Raw genomic sequence first — 17,400 nt, forward strand, 5'->3', positions numbered from 1 at the left:
AAGGTAAACGAGGAAGGGAAAGAGGGAGGTAGGAAGAAAGGAAGGAAAAGAATGGGAAGGAAGGAAGGAAGGAAGGAAGGAAGGAAGGAAGGAAGGAAGGAAGGAAGGAAGGAAGGAAGGAAGGAAGGAAGGAAGGGGAGAAGGGAGGAAAGGAAGGAAGGAAAGAAGGAAGGGAGGGAGGAAGGGGAGAAGGGAGGAGGGGAAGGAAGGAGAAGGGGAAAGGGAAGAAAGACGGGAAGGGAAGGGGAAAGTAAGAGGAAGGGGTGGAAGGGAGGAGAAGGAAGGACAAATGGGGCCCAAGAGGTCGCTCTCTCGTTGTGAGAAGCGAAGTCTTCCCTCTGAGAGACCCGGAGCCTTGGCCCGGCCCAAAAGCGAACGATGTTGCTGAGGGGAAAGCGGCCTTCGTGACCGCATTGGTGGTCCCAGCAAAACAAAGGGCTTCCCCGCCGAGGTAGAGCAAGGCCCCGGGTAAGCGCGGCAGCCTCGGAGGCCGCCTCTAGCCCGGCAGCGCGGCTGGCACGGCGTCCGGGGCGCAAAGTCGGCTTGGCCTCGCGAGTCGGGAGGCGGCACCTGCGGCTCGCTCTGCCTGGCCAGCCCTGCCCCCTTCTCCTGGCCGTCCTTCCTGCCTTCCTTCCCTCCTCCCTCCTGTTGCTTCCAGTCCTGGGCTCCAGAGAGAGAGAGAGAGAGAGAGAGAGAGAGAGGGAAGAGAGACAAAGGCTGGCCGGCTCTCCCTCCTCCTCTTCCCTTCCCTCCTCCTCCTCCTCGTCCTTCGCCTGTTGCTGCTTCGCTCCCGTGGAGTATGAGCCAGAGGTAAGGGTTCTTTTTGTTGCTGTTTTTGTTTTGTGAGTGAGTAGGAAAGTGACCCAAGGCTTTGAGGGACACGAAGAGTAAGCGCAAGGCCATGACAGGCTCTCTCGCTTCCTCCCAGGAATGGTAGGAAGGAAGGAAGGAAAGAAGGGAGGATTCTTGTCCTGGCAACTCGCAGGCACTCCGTTTCACAAATCTGAAGTGAATGGTTCTGAAGGGGAGTCCGGAAAGAAGGAAGGGACGTGCCTCTGACTGGTGCCCCTTTCCCTGCCCTCATGGGATGAGAAGGCCATCCAGCCCCCTGCCTTCCCCTCAGAGGGGGCTTCCCGAACCATTTCCAGTCGCCACCCCATCCGGGCATTTCGCAGTGAACTGTAGTGTAACCTTTCATGACTCCTGGAAGGCTGTGCTTCCTTATTCTTTTGATGCTTCTCTAAGAGTAGGCTGCGCTGAACTTTGAGGCTCACCAGACTGTGTTTGTTGAAGGCTTTGCTGTGAGTTTTCCGGCTGTATGGCTATGTTCCAGAAGCATTTTCTCCTGACGTTTCGCGCACATCTAGGACAGGCATCCGCAGAGGTTGTGAGGTCTGTTGGAAACTAGTTAACTAAGGTTTATATATCTGTGGAGTGTCCAGGGTAGTTGAAAGAACTTTTGTCTGTTTGAGGCAAGTGTGAATGTTGCAATTGGCCACCTTGATTAGCATTTGAATGGCCTTGCAGCTTCGAAGCCTGGCTGCTTCCTGCCCGAGGGAATCCTTTGATGGGAGGTGTTAGCTGGCCCTGATGGTTTCATGCCTGGAATTCCCCTGTTTTCTGAGTGTTGTTCCTTATTTACTGTCCTGATTTTGGAATTTTTTAATACTGGTAGACAGATTTTGTTCATTTTCATGGTTTCCTCCTTTTTGTTGAAAATATCCACATCTTTGTGGATTTCAGTGGCTTCTCTGTGTAGTCTGACATGGCGGTTGTTCGAGTGGTCCAGCATTTCTTTATTCTCAAATAATATGCCTCCTCCAGGTTGGTTCAAGTGCTCTGCTATGGCTGACTTGGCTGAGATAGTCTGCAGAGCCTTTCATGTTCCTTGGGTCATGTTTGGGCAATGCTGCGTTTGGTGGTCCCTTTGTAGACTTGTCCACAGCTGCATGGTATAAGGTAGACTCCTGCAGAGGTGAGAGGATACCTCTTGTCCTTCGCTGAATGTAGCATTTGTTGGATTTTATTAGTGGGTCTGTAGATAGTTTGCAGGTTGTGTTTCTTCATCAAGCTTCCTATGTGTTCAGTGGTTCGCTTGATGTATGGTAAGAACACTTTTCTTCTGGCTGGATCTTTGTCTTTACTCTCATGGCTTGTTCTAGGCCTTGCAGCTCTTCTGATGTCCATGGTGAGTTATCCATTGGCCTGTAGAGCCCAGTTTAGGTGGTTCAGTTCACCTTGGAGGAGGTGAGGTTCGCAGATTCTTTTTGCCCAATCTGCCAGGGCTTTAATTGTACCTTTTTTTTTTAACTTGGGTGATGGTTGGAGTTTTTATGTAGGTATTTATCTCCCTGTGTAGGTTTTTTGCAAACTGTGTGGCCCAATTGTTGATTGGGTATGTGGATGCCTAGGAGATCTAGAAATGGCAATTTTCCTTCATTTTCTTTTTTCCATTGTGAATTAATGCTGTTGAGATGGTTCAGGAACTTATTTAGTTCTTTTTCTCCATGGCTCCAAATGGTGAAGATGACACCTTAATACTAGTAACCAGATGTTCTTTTTCATAGTTTCCATTTTCCTGTTGCTTGTGGATTTCAATGACTTCTCTGTGTAGTCTGACATGATGGTTGTCAGCGTGGTCTGGCATTTCTGTGTTCTCAAATAATATATCTGAGCAGGAAGCAGGAAGCAGGAACTTTATAAATCACCGTGAGGGATTACTTTAAAAAAGGAGCCCCCAGATGGCGTAGTGGACTAAGTGACTTGAAGGTTGGGTTGCTGACCTGAAAGCTACCAGGTTCGAATCCCACCTGGGGAGAGTGCGGATGAGCTCCCTCTATCAGCTCCAGCTCCATGCGGGGACATGAGAGAAGCCTCCCATAAGGATGGTAAAAACATCAAAACAATCAGCTCCAGCTCCATGCGGGGACATGAGAGAAGCCTCCCATAAGGATGGTAAAAACATCAAAACATCCGGGCGTCCCCTGGGCAACGTCCTTGCAGACGGCCAATTCTCTCACTCCAGAAGCAACTCAAGTTGCTCCTGACATGAAAAAAAAAAACTTTAAAAAAGAGGAAGAGATGTGTTCATCAGAGGGAGAGGGAGTCCATTGTTTAAACAGGTATGTGTTCTTCTGAGGCCAGGTCAAAAAATACAAAGGGATCTAAGAAGCCACTTTGCACCAAATTAGGCCATTGTCCGCCTACCATCATTATTTCAGGCTACAGCAGAGCTTTCCAAACATTCCCTGTTGGTGACACATGGTTTTTAAACATGCATCATTTTGCGACACCATAATTCAGTTTTACTAGCAACCCCTTTTAAGAGATACGTACATTGTCATAACGAAATGTATAGGGAGAACATACATAATTTTGCAACAGCATAACTCAGTTTTACTAGCAACCCCTTTTAAGAGATACGTACATTGTCATAACGAAATGTATTGGGAGACCACGCATCATTTTGCGACACCATAATTCAGATATGCAAAACCGCAGATAATTGTAGATCTTGTTGAAATGAAGGACCCATAGAGGACTTAAAAATGCCTAGAGATGACATACATTGTCAGACAAGGATAAATGAAACCACGGATATTCAATACAGGGGTTATGCTGTAATTGAAAACCACTTTACAGAATCTCCAGCAGAGGTCTGTCACATCATTGCAGCATAACTTTTTAATTGCTGTCTTTGCTGACTTTTCTCCTTCAAACGTCTCAATCTGCTACTGAGCTCCAGTCCCATCTTTTAAGGAGCTAACCTTAGTTTACCTTAGCCAGGATTCACTAAAAGTATCCATGTATGATGCATATTTTCGTTAATACTTGTTTTGCTGCATTCACCTTTCATATTTGTTCATAAGTAAAAAGATTTAGGATTGGGTGATCCTTGATGTTACAGGTTAATTGGATAGAACTGAGTGGGTGTTATACACACAAATACCTGTGGTTTCACTTACTAGTGTGTGTGGTGGAATGGCCTCTTTGGGAATTTTCTAGGTCCTGTAGGTGATTGGGTATACTTCCTCCAAACTTTACCATGGCATTGTATTAGAGGACCTAGCATGTTCCTAAAGAAAATACTTCTCTAGGTCCTCCAATGCAATGCTGGAACTGGAAGGGAGGTAATAAACGGCGTTCAGTTATATTCATGGTTTCATGTAACTTCAGTCCACCCAGAAACATATCCTACTGTATGTTATTACATACAGACATGGCTGGCTAGTGAATTCTCCTTGACTACTTCACTTCCCCTTCTGCTTTTCATCAGGTTTTTACTCTTTTCTTTCACTCCTGTAAGCTACTCCCCATCTGCGGTTAGGAAGACAGAGATTACAGGTTAGAAAAAATAATTCTAGCCTTTATCTATCATTCTAGAAATGAAAAGCTGAAGTCTTTTCTTCTCACCCCCATATGGTAAAGCTACCAAAGCTCAACTCCCTTTGGAAATAAATGTTGTACAGCATCTTATCTTTGACTTACTTTGTTTCTTATTTTCACTGTCTGAAATTATAACAAATCATATCAACATGCTGTACTACATTGGATAATCTTGTTTGGAATAACCCAAGGTAGAGTTATACCTGTCCCTACTACCTTCATTGGGCTTTGCTTAATACCTTAATACTAGTCGGGCTTAATGCCCTACCGATTATGAACCTGGGAGCTTCCAATTATCTTAATCACTTGTCAATAATAATAATAACAATCCAAAGAAGTCAGCCATAGCAGAGCACTTGATGGACCAACCTGGGCACAGCATGCTATTTGAGAACACAGAAATGCTGCACCACTCTAACAGACTACACAGAGAAGCCACTGAAATCCACAAACATGTGGACCATTTCAACAGAAAGGAGGAAACAATGAAAATGAACAAAATCTGGCTACCAATATTTAAAAAACTCTAAAATCAGGACAATAAATAAAGAGCAAAACTCTGATAACAGGGGAATTCCAGACATGAAACAATCAGGACCAGCTAACACCTCCCAACAAAGGATCCCCCCCCGGCAGGAAGCAGCCAGGCTTCAAAGCTGCAAGGAATCGCAATACAGGTAAAGGCCACCCCCCTTCTTGGACATTTGGAGACTGGAGATAAAAGGCAGCAAATGGGATTTATGAACAAATTGTTAGCACCATTGTTAGCACCAAAAAAGAAGGAGTTTGGAGAGATCTGCTGTTTGATAGGCTTTGCAAGAGAGATCAGGTGCAGATTTTTACATAACATTCCAAATGTAATCATGCCATAGATTCAGAAGAAACTGAAAGTAAGATTGAAAGTCTTACTTTCGGTTCCATTTCTAATTATGCCCATTATGGAATTTGCTCCCACCGCCCTCTATATGGCATTTGCACACTGGCTTGACCTTTGCCCTGAGTTATTCATAACAACCACAATATCTCTTTCTTAGTCATTTGCAGTCACTGCCAGCACAGATTCCATCAGTTCTAATATTTGTAAAGTTGGGACTTTCACCCCAGTTTGCATGAATGTGTCTTAACTAATTGATGCTTAACTTCCAAACTGTTTTTCTGTTCTTCACATGTATCTCTAATACCACATTAGAACATTGTGTAATGGCTACAATCTGGGCGAGGATGGACATGAGCTCTTCTGCTCATCACATAGAGTTGTTAGGGTAAGGGACAGAAGAGCCATTCATGTCTTCTTGAATTCATTAAAGGAAATATTGGCTGTGAATGGAAATAATAAATGTATAGAGGAAAATCTGAAATTGAGTTAATAAGCACAAAAATCATCAAGGAATGTAATCTCCACAGGACATCTAGTATTGGGTCAAAACTGGAAGAGTGTGGTTGTTTTGCTGTGCAGGGTAAGCTGCCTGCTGTTATGTAGGGTTCACTTGAAAAGCTGCCTTTTTGATCTGAGTTGAAAAACATTTTTAGTCAAGTTTCTTGGAAGTTGTGGTGGGAGTTGTTTATTTTGTTTATCCCTTACTGTCCCTGGTTCATTGAACAATTGTTCAATAATATTTGATAGGGGTGGTGTTCCTCCAAGAACTTCCAGATTTGGAGAGCTCACAAAGTATTATGTCTGTTTAATCTTACAGTGAAGTACAAATATACAATTTAGAGTTTATCACAGATTATGTAAGCCTAAATATCCAAAGACACCAGATCCTGTCTGATCTTGGAAGCTAAGCAGTGTCAGCTGTGTTTAGTATGTGGATGGGAGACCACCAGTGCATTGCAGGTAAGCTATATTTCAAAACAAGGAACTGATAAAATTACCTCTTGACTATACCTTGCATAAAAATAACTAGGAAATTCATGGGGTTGCCATAAATCAACAGGAACTTTGAAGGCACATACAATTGCAATAAATATGCCAAAGAATTTGAGCAAGAGTTTGTTCACATGCTTTTAAGCCTTGGAAGTAAGCAGCAAATAATCCACTCAGCAGGCTAAGTGTCTATTAATTGCATGAATAAGCAAGCTGTTCAGAAATTATTATATATACTATGTGGAAGTACTTTTTTGCTTATAAAATGTGATGTAAACGTGACATTGGTGAGGGCCCTTAGATATTCAACATACCACTAATATGAAAAGCTAATTTCCAAAGTTCTTTCAAACTATTGTCATGCAAAGAAGGGAGTAAATGGATGTATAGGTTAAAGGGAGAGCTATATAGGTAAAGGTACTTGGAGGCAATATGTTGGTATGGATTGGAAGAGATCAAGGAGCGGCCCATTCATTATTTGACCACATAAATACTTGCCAGGCATTTTATTAGCATAGTCAAAGTCATAATCCCATTGATACTTACACTGTTGTAACTATCAATTAGGCTAAGTCATTTCTTGGGCCTTGTGCAAGGAAGTGTTCAGTATCTTCTTGCACAGTGCCCTTTTCAAAGCTGTGCAGCTATAGCCAAATATTATTGAGAGCACTGCAAAGCCAAGCAGTAGCTGGGAGAAGGCAGAGCTGTACTTGGGTGATCTCTAGCTGCCATAGTTGAAAAAGAAACAGACTTCATTGTCCTGCATATCTAGAAGTCCAGGAGTTCATAGGGTGCTCCTTTCTCTGGCTTTACAACCTCAGTTATGGGACATGTGGATTGTGCTTTGCCTTGACCCACTCTTTGGCACTTGCACAGCCAGAGAAGGGAAGAGCCCAACGTTGAATAGCATCATGGCTGTAGGTGGTCACATTTGTCAGCTGAAGAGAAGGAATTGAATATTTGATTTATGCCAGAAGGTGGACAGTTCCCATATCTGTTATTTCCAACTGTGGTTGAAACAAATGGGTTACGTGACTGTTTCAGTGGTTTAGAGTGCAGCATCACAATACGAAACTTGAGTGAGCTTGAGGCTAAATCCAGTTGTTACTCCTGATTAGAGGAGACCCGCAGAACTTCAGTGTTGGCTTACCACATTCTGATATAAATTCCAATTAGAGTAAACAGCTAGGTTTAGGCCTTAATGGTTTTGTCTTTGTAGAATGGCAGCAATATTTCTTATATACCAAGAATGCTGATACATTCAACTCCAAGAGATTTAGGGATTAAATTTGACAGAAGAAAGAAAGAAGAGCAAAAGGAAGATTAGGTTGAAGATAAATGAGATAGGGAAATATTTGCACAAATATAATATAATTTCATAAGGGGATGAACATTAGGAATGAAGCAATGTGAAATTTCGGAGCCCCTGGTGGCGACTTCAAATCTGGGGAGCGGGGTGAGCTCCCACCATGAGTAGATCAATAGGTACTGTTCTGGTGGGAAGGTAACAGTACTCTATGCAGTCATGCCGACCACATGGCCTTGGAGGTGTCTATGGACAACACTGGCTTTTCAGATTAGAAATGAAGATGAGCACCAACCCCCAGAGTCAGACACGACTAGACTTAATGTCAGAGGGAAACCTTTACCTTTACCTAATGTGAAATTTGTGGAGTTTTGTAAGTCAACAGAAGTGACAGACATTGTGTAAATGTTCTGGATAGCAACATCAGGCATAAGATCATAAAAACTAAGGTGACATCAACCTCAGTGGTGCCAGTTTTCTCTTATTCCAGTTGGCGGACCCTGTGTTCAAAATAACACAGAAAACCTTTTCCCTCATCCAGGACAAAGCATTAATTTATCACATCGAACTTTGGCACCAACATAAAAGCTTCTGTCAGATTTGAAACCCATTGTGTGAAACACCAAATTTCCTCTATTTCAAGAAAGGAAAGCATGGGTTCATATATCAGACAGAAGCCGCTTATGTTATTCATTGTTTTCTGCCTTTTCCAAAGCCCAGTTTCAAGTGAAAGGAACACCCTCCTATTCTCCTTGCAAAGTTCTCAGGCTCATGCAGATGCCAAACCATAATTGTGGGCACCTCGTCAAATACCAATCCTTTCTGAAATAAACTTCAGAGGTTGTGAGGTGGAAGGCCCTCATGTTAACAATTAGGTGGTAGTCTGCAGTGATTCCATCTTTTTCTCCTTAATGGATTTTCCTGGGTAAGAAAAAAAAAGATTAAAGAAGTAATAGAAAAACAATTGAGGGTTGTGAGTCAAGGGCCATACTGTCTGAGGGCCCTGAAACAATCAATGGCCCAAGGCAGTCATTTGATAAAACTTCCATCTGGAACTGCTCATTGGGAATGTGGGTATCTCCAGTAACAGCAACAATCCGCCCTCCTTTTCTATACGTCTTTATCATAACACAGATCCTCTGAGAGGGAAAGTTGATCCTGGGTGTTTTCTACCAATATGCTTATCTTTTATGACTGCCTCTTCCCCAGCTTAGCAACCTGCCGTATTTGTTTGTTTTTGCTGAATACGGAGTCCTTTCCTTTTAAATTACTGTTTGCCCTTAGCCTGGAGGTTTTTCTCATCTGCTTTTCCCTGAGTTGCTAAACACATGCTGCATCAACTTTGTTAATTAACAGCTTTTTGCCATTTGCTAGATGTTGAGAAAGGACAAAGGGTGATCCTGCATTTTGGTCTTATTGTGCAGTTTATTGCCGCTTTGAATCCCACCCATGGGAGAAAAGCAGGATAAAAATAAATAAATAATAATGTAATGGTGGCTCTAAATTACTTCCACTTGTAACTTCCGCTACTTCTCATCATGATGGAATAGCGACATGGTGTCTTTTGACTGATAGCAACAAGGGGAATTCATGTGGAAATATCCAAGACAGAGGTCCCCAAACTAAGGCCCTTGGGTCAGATGCGGCCCTCCAAGGTCATTTACCTAGCCCCCGCCCTCAGTTTTAGACTTAGGCTCACCCAGAGTCTGAAATGACTTGTAGGCACACAACAATAACAACAACAACAAGCCTAATTAACTTGACTATCGCATTGGCCAGAAGCAGGCCCACACTTCCCATTGAAATCCTGATAGGCTTATGTTGGTTAAAATTGTTCTTATTTTTAAATATTGTATTGTTCTTTTGTTGTTGACGTTGTTGTTGTTTTTCCACTACAAATAAGACATGTGCAGTGTGCATAGGAATTTGTCATTTTTTTTTCAAATGATAATTCGGCCCCTCAACAGTCTGAAGGATTGTGGACCAGTGCTCTTCTTAAAAAGTTTGAGGACCCCTGATCCAAGGTACCACAGACTGAAATTAAATGTTCTCAACCTTTTTAATGCTAAAGGTAAAGGTAAAGGTTTCCCCTGACGTTAAGTCCAGTTGTGACCAACTCTGGGGGTTGGTGCTCATCTCCGTTTCTAAGCCGAAGAGCCGGTGTTGTCCATAGACATCTCCAGGTCATGTGGCCAGCATGACTGCACGGAGTGCCGTTACCTTCCCGCCGGAGCGGTACCTATTGATCTACTCACATTTGCATGTTTTCGAACTGCTAGGTTGGCAGGAGCTGGGGTTAACAGCGGGCGCTCATTACGTTTCTGGGATTTGAGCCTGGGACCTTTCGGTCCACAAGTTCAGCAGCTCAGCGCTTTAACACACTTTGCCACCTTAATACAGTTCCTCATGTTGTGGTGATCCCCAACCATAAAATTATTTTTGTTGCTACTTCATAACTGTAAGTTTACTACTGTTATGAATTGTAATGTAAATATCTGATATACAGGATATATTTTCATTCACTGGACCAACTTTGGCACAAATAACCAATACACCCAAATTTGAATACTGGTAGGGTTGGGGAAGAGATTGATTTTGTCATTTGCAAGTTGTAGTTGCTGGGATTTGTAGTTCATCTACAATCAGGGCCGTAGCCAGAAAAAAATTCGGGAGGGGTTTTGAAAATTTTGGGAGGGGGGATTTGAACCCCTGGCACGCACACACACACACACACACCCCGCCCCCGGCTACAGGCCTGTCAATATCTGCTTGAGATCGTGCCTGGAGGGACTCTTAATTTTTTGCATCTCATAGACTTAGCATGGGAATTTGGTTAACCAGTTAAAATTAATGAGTAAACCAGGTTTTTTTTAATCTGAAAATTTTTGTTATCAATCTATATAAGGAACACTGTATTCTGAACAAATAAATCCTCCAGAAGACTAAAAAATACACAGGGTTTTGTTTTCCAAACATATGTTTTTTGATATGTTTAGTCCCTAGTTAGTCAACTTTTATAAGGTACTAGCTGTGCCCGGCCACGCGTTGCTGTGGCGAAGTATGGTGGTATGGGAAATAAAGTATTGAGGAATTGGTGGTAGTTAAGGTAAAGGGTAAACGTTTTCCCCTGACATTAAGTCCAGTTGTGTCTGACTCTGGGGGTTGGTGCTCATCTCCATTTCTAAGTCGAAGAGCTGGCGTTGTCCGTAGACTCCTCCAAGGTCATGTGAGATGACTGCATGGAGCGGCGTTACCTTCCCGCCGGAGCAGTACCTATTGATGCACTCACATTTGCATGTTTTTGAACTTCTGGGTTGGCAGAAGCTGGGGCTAACAGTGGGGGCTCTCTCCGCTCCCCCAATTCAAACCTGCGGCCTTTCGGTCCAGAAGTTCAGCAGCTCAGCGCTTTAACATGCTGCGCCATTAGGGAATATTATTTCCTAAAGGTTGTGAATATACAATATTTCTGATTGTTTTTTTTTTTTTGTCTGTTGGAGGCAAGTATGAATGCTGCAATTAGGGAAAATGATTAGGATGTAATGGCCTTGCAGCTTTAAAGCCTGGCTATTTTCTCCCTGAGTGAATTTTTTGTTGGGAGGTGTTAACTGGCTCTGATTGTTTCCTGTCTGGAATTCCCTTGTTTTCAGAGTGGTGTTCTTTGCGATATTTTATGTGCTTCTACTGTCTGCGGCCCACCAGATTTTGATGATGGGAATACTTTGTTGGGAGATGTTAGCTGGCCCTGATTGTTTCCTGTGTGGAATTCCCCTGTTTTCAGAGTGTTATTCTTTATTTAGTGTTCTGATTTTAGAGATTGTATTGTTCTGTTTTATTATACCACATTAATTTTTATATATTCTGATTTTAGTGTTTTTGAATACTTGGAGCCAGATTGTATCTATTTTCACGGTTGACTGCAACACAATAATAATAATAATAATGATAGTAATAATGATGACTTTGGTAATACACAGTGCTTCACTCCCTTCTCAGCTTCCTTTCTGGAAGAATCCTTTCTTGGGAGGTGGTAGCTGGCCCTGATTGTTTCCTTTGTGGAATTTCCAATTTCCCTGCTTTCAGAGTGTTGCTCTTTATTTACTGTCCTGGTTTTAGAGATTATATTGTTCTGCATTATTCTATCCCAGTAATTATTTCATATTAAAGTAGAATCTCACTTATCCAACATTCGCTTATCCAATGTTCTGGATTATCCAACGCAGTCTGCCTTTTTGTAATCAATGTTTTTGTAGTCAGTGTTTTAAATTCATTGTGATATTTTAGTGATAAATTTGTAAATACAGTACAGTCGAGTCTCACTTATCCAACATAAACGGGCCGGCAGAATGTTGGATAAGCGAATATGTTGGATAATAAGGAGAGATTAAGGAAAAGCCTATTAAACATCAAATAAGGTTATGATTTTACAAATGAAGCACCAAAACATCATGTTAGACAACAAATTTGGCAGAAAAAGTAGTTCAATACGCAGTAATGCTATGTAGTAATTACTGTATTTATGAATTTAGCACCAAAATATCACGATATATTGAAAACATTGACTACAAAAATGCGCTGGATAATCCAGAACGTTGGATAAGCGAATGTAGGATAAGTGAGACTCTACTGTAATTACTACATAGCATTACTGCGCATGGAACTACTTTTTCTGTCAAATTTGTTGTATAATATGAGGTTTTGGTGCTTAATTTGTATAACAATTACCTAATTTGATGTTTAATTGGCTTTTCCTGAATCCCTTCTTATTATCCAACATATTCACTTATCCAACGTTCTGCCGGCCTGTTTATGTTGGATAAGTGAGACTCTACTGTATATTGATAATCTTATATTATCTGCTTAGAACTGGATTATATGAGGCCCCTTCTTCACAGCTGTATAAAATGCACACTGAAGGATTATATGGTAGTGTGGAGTCAAGATAATCCAGTGCAAAGCAGATAATATAAGATTATAAATGGGTTATATAGCTGTGTGGAAGGGCCTTGAGTCTACACTGCCATATAGTCCAGTGCAAATTAGATATTCTGTGGATGAGGCCTAAGTGAGGCCTAAATTTGCCTGTCCCCTGGGCTGAGTTGGTTGCTAGGAGACCAAGTGGGCAGAGATTAGCCCTCTAACTGGCAGCAATTGGATACAAACAATTATTCCTCTCCCTCTAATTAGAACTTTATTTTTCTTTTCTTTTTGTTGTATCAACCTAGAGGCGTGGATGATGGGTTGTATTGTCAAATTTCGAGGTTGGGGGGCCTGTAGTTTTGTTGTTTTGTCCGCTGCCGTGATGCCATCACTCATTTATATATATATAGAAGTCATTAAGAAGACATAAGTACTTTCTAAATAATGTTCTGGATGACTTACTCACACCTCAAAAAGTCAGTATCGGGTGACCATATTTTGCTGGTCTCAGATTTCAATACAGTAGAGTCTCGCTTATCCAACGTAAACGGGCCGGCAGAATGTTGGATAAGCGAATATGTTGGATAATAAGGAGAGATTAAGGAAAAGCCTATTAAACATCAAATTAGGTTATGATTTTACAAATTAAGCACCAAAACATCATGTTATACAACAAATTTGACAGAAAAAGTAGTTCAATACGCAGTAATGCTATGTAGTAATTACTGTATTTACGAATTTAGCACCAAAATATCACGTTGTATTGAAAACATTGACTACAAAAATGCGTTGGATAATCCAGAACGTTGGATAAGCGAGTGTTGGATAAGTGAGACTCTACTGTACATAGTTGAAACCTCACCTGAACTGTAGCACAGAGATTCTGACAGTCATGTTCTTAAGTCTAGTTTACTCTCCAGGATACCTTTAACTTGTTAATACAAGTAAAGGAATTTAGTTTACATAGTATATAATAACTGTTTATCAAGAAATTCTACGTTCAGTCAACCACTTTCTATCTGCAGGTTGGACTGGGCTGGGCTCAGGGCTAGGCTGAACAGAGCTAGGTTTCATATGCTAAGCCTGTGTGTCCTCATATGTCTTCAAATAGATTGGAAGAGACATAGACATTTTAAACACAACTATTGTTGGCTGATATTTTTGGTAGGTATGAGAAATGTGCCCCCCCCAGGGACATGTTTGTGGTCCTCAGGAACCAGTTTGAATTTTTAAAAATGCTCTCAAATACCATTTGGAAGAATTATGCCCACCCCTAGTGAATCCAGGGGATATTTGGAAGCCAAATGTTTTGTGATTTTTTTAAACTACAGGAGGGGCTTGGCACTCTTTTATAAAATAAAATAGAAAATCAAGTTAAGAAAGTAACCAGTCTTCAGTTTGTCTAGGTGACTGAAAAATGTGGGTTATGTTTTGCTAATGCTATAGATCAGAGCTTTCCAAACTGTGTGCTGGGCTACACTAGTACGTATGTTGCTTGTAGTCTCTAGGTATGTCGCGTGAAAAATGTTCTCCCTCCCATTCCCACAAACAAATATGTGTGTGTGTGTTTCATTTACTGTATAAACTAGGTTCAGAATTTTTTCCTTTCCACTTATGTACTACAGTTGATTCTTGTGTCGTTTCCTCAGTAGCCGCACCATGTGGTTCGTCACAAACATTATTGTCAACAGGCTTTCTTTTCTTAAATAGAAATGTATCCATTTTAGCAGCAGTTACTGTAACTCAATTAACAAATTGTGCAAATTGTAAAAGTACCTACAAAACTGTACATGATATGAAACCTGTATATATTATACATTATTTAATATATATGGTGTATTACATAAAATGAAACTTTTATAAAGGATTGCTTTAACCGCTGTTTGCCAGTAAAACTGAATTACCATATTGTGAAAGGATGCATGTCTAAAAAGTGTGTCACCAACATGAAAAGTTTGGAAAGCTGTGCTAAAGATAATGAAGTCACCTGACATCCTAAGGTATGTTCACATAAGATACAAACAGTAGTCTAGCGTTTAGTACTCAGTTATTCACACTTGTGGTGGTGGAGGCTAAACAAACTATGCAAATTTCACAGTTGGTTTATTGTAAAAGTATACATTGTATAGCCCTCCAGATGTTGTTGGACTGTAAATCCCAGCAGCATGTGCCAGCATAGCTATGGGGAATGCTGAGGGCTGTCAGCCCAGATTTATTGAGCTTTCTGACAGCGAGCAGCTTTCCATTTTCTGTTTGTTCAGTTTGCTCCCTCCCAGCAAACCAAAGAAAGAAGCCCAGATTCTTTCTGCCTCAGTTACCAAATCCAATTTGGAAAGCCCTTATTCCATTCTTCAGATGCCTTGTTTTGTTATTTCTGAATAAGTTTCCTACGTATTGGATTGCACATTGAAATAACTACATAGTACCTTTATAGATAATCTAATCCACTCTCCTGCTGAAGCAGGATAACCTGTATCATGGCATCTCTGATAGGTGACAGTCAATTTAACCCCTGTTTTATTCTGCAGATGTCAAAAGTGCATCCCAGTGAAAGAGATCAAGTATGTGCATGTTGGCTTTTACTGTAATCTCTTTCCATCTCCATTTGTTTGTTGAATCTGAAAGTTTCTATAGTGCTATGCAACTTCCAACTGAATAGAACTTCTGAGTTTCCCTGACTGGAATCCCTAAAATATCAGTGTTCACAATCATGGGAGCTTTACAACCATGCTCAGCACATGAAAGTCTTGAATGTTACTTTGGCATGCATGTCTTTAGTGAGCAGTGCAAATATGTACAAACCCCACTGTACCTTTTTGTCCTATACACAAGCAGACAAATATCTGGCGAATGCTACAAATGTTGTGCAGTGGATGTGGCCTCTGCTATAAGGCAGATCCTTTGCAGTATCATGGTCAAATGTGAATAATTGGCCAGTGGCATAAGAAGAGTTATTTAGTGTTCGGTAGGTCCTGTAGCGTGATATAGGGGATAGAGTATTGCATTAGGATTTTGAAAGACCAGGGTTAAAATCCTTTCTTAGCTATACAAATCCAGTGAGTGATCTTGGGCAGGTCCAAAAGGACAGTAATGACAAACTATCTCTAAATAATTTTTGCCAAGAAACTCAATGATAGGTATCACAATATATGTTGTGGATGAGTCTCTAAGTAGTAGTAACAACAGGGAATTGTAGAGTAGGCAGGCAGAAAGGTCTACTCGGGAACAAGATCCTATAGAAGAGCAACAGCAGAAGAGGATTCGGCAAATACCCGCTGATGAAGAGTCTTTTGAAAGGTTTGATGGGGATGATGGGTTTGACAATGAAGCAGTTTCTATGAGAAGTGCTGGGAGTGACACTGATGAGGTTGTGGATGAGATGGATTGGACAAAAGTAGCAGAAGTGGGTGAGGAGCCTACAAGTAGTGGCACATTCAGAAGATCTGTTGGGAATGAAACTTGGAGGGAAGATGATTTGTCTGCTGTTTGGGAGGATGTAAGTAGAAGCAAGAGAAGGGCCGCTTGGCAGGCAAGGCAAAGAGCAGCTCGGGCAGCACAACTGGCAGCTGAGCGTGGGCTGTTGCCTGATTCTAGTTCGGAGGACAATACAGGAGCAGCTGAGGGTGGGGCGTTGGCTGATTGCAACTCAGAGGAAGGTTTGTAATAAAATGGTTGCAATAGGGACCTTGCGACTGGCATGTTGCATGTTATGCTGGGTTGTGATTCCTGAACTTTGTGGATTTTTTGGGATTTGCTACTGTTCTTGGTTTGGACCTTGGATCGCTTCTGGACATCGTGTTTGCTCTTATGCCCTGACTTTGGATTGGACGTTGACGCTGCTGCTGTATCCTGTTTGCTGTGGATGACCCCTAGACCGGCTTGACTATGACTTTACTTCATCTTGGAACGTGTTCGCTGAAACAATAGCGAGTGTTTCTCCTCTGCCGGGTATTTTGGTTAGTGGGTTGGGATTTTTTAGGACTTCGGGACTCTCTGTTTTACCTCCTTTTTGACTGGTTGGTCTGTGTTTGTTTTTGAATACTATTTTGCTGCTGTTAAGCATTTTTGATTCTTTTGAGCTGTATCTTCATTAAACTATTGTTACTTTGTACTTGGGACTGACTTCGTGGTATCTGTACCTTGATATTATAGGTATTGCCATTTCCTATATAAATATCTCTAAAAATGAAAGGTGTCTTAGAATCACAGGTGTATCTTATATATCTTTATTGTTGGTGGTGGTACTGAAATGTCTTACAACTGAAGAAATATAGTAGTTCAAGAATATTGAGACTTCTGGAAGTAGACTGCACACGTAACAATTTTTATATACCGTGTTTCCCCGAAAATAAGACCTCCCCAAAGAATAAGACCTAGCAGGGCTTTGGGGGGATTGCCAAATATAAGGCCTCCCCTGAAAGTAAGACCTAGCAACTAAGGCTGCAGCAGAGTTCCATTGGGAAGCATGGCTGCAGGGCTAAAGCAGCACTCCTCATACACACACCGGAGGGAGGGAGGGAGGGAGGGAGGGAAAGTGCTTGTTTTCTGTGCCTCCCTCCCTCCCTGCCTTGCCTTGCCTTTCCTGTTCCCCCAGCTGCGGCTTGAAAAACCTTCCATGGCTGCTGCTGCGCTGCCGTTTCTTCCTTCCTTCTGTCTCCCTCCTGGCCATGCTGCCTTCACCCCAAGGCTTCTGATTGGCTCCTGGAGCCCGGGCAAGGGAGGGTGGGAGGGAAGGAAGAGGGCTTTCCACTCCTCCCCAAGGCTTCGCTCCTTAAAGGTACAGGACGCATTGGGATTCTCCTCTCATCCTTATTCCTATCCTATGCCATGAAACTGATTATTTTATACTATTATTCTATTACCATATTATTATCATCATATTCTGTTACTATTATTATATCCCATTATTATATTATCCTATTAA

General features: G+C 41.7%; 1 protein-coding gene across 1 annotated transcript in view; it reads left to right on the plus strand.

The window, feature by feature from the left end:
• Window positions 1–542: 542 nt before the first annotated feature.
• The window catches only part of rin2 (Ras and Rab interactor 2), a 79,916-nt gene continuing 63,058 nt past the window's right edge, over window positions 543–17,400 (plus strand). The window contains exon 1 of the mRNA XM_062977913.1: window positions 543–810. The gene's annotated coding sequence lies outside the window, so the exon portion shown is untranslated. The remainder of the gene's footprint in view (window positions 811–17,400) is intronic.

This window comes from Anolis carolinensis, chromosome 4 (genome assembly GCF_035594765.1).
Source record: "Anolis carolinensis isolate JA03-04 chromosome 4, rAnoCar3.1.pri, whole genome shotgun sequence".
Classification (NCBI taxonomy): domain Eukaryota; kingdom Metazoa; phylum Chordata; class Lepidosauria; order Squamata; family Dactyloidae; genus Anolis; species Anolis carolinensis.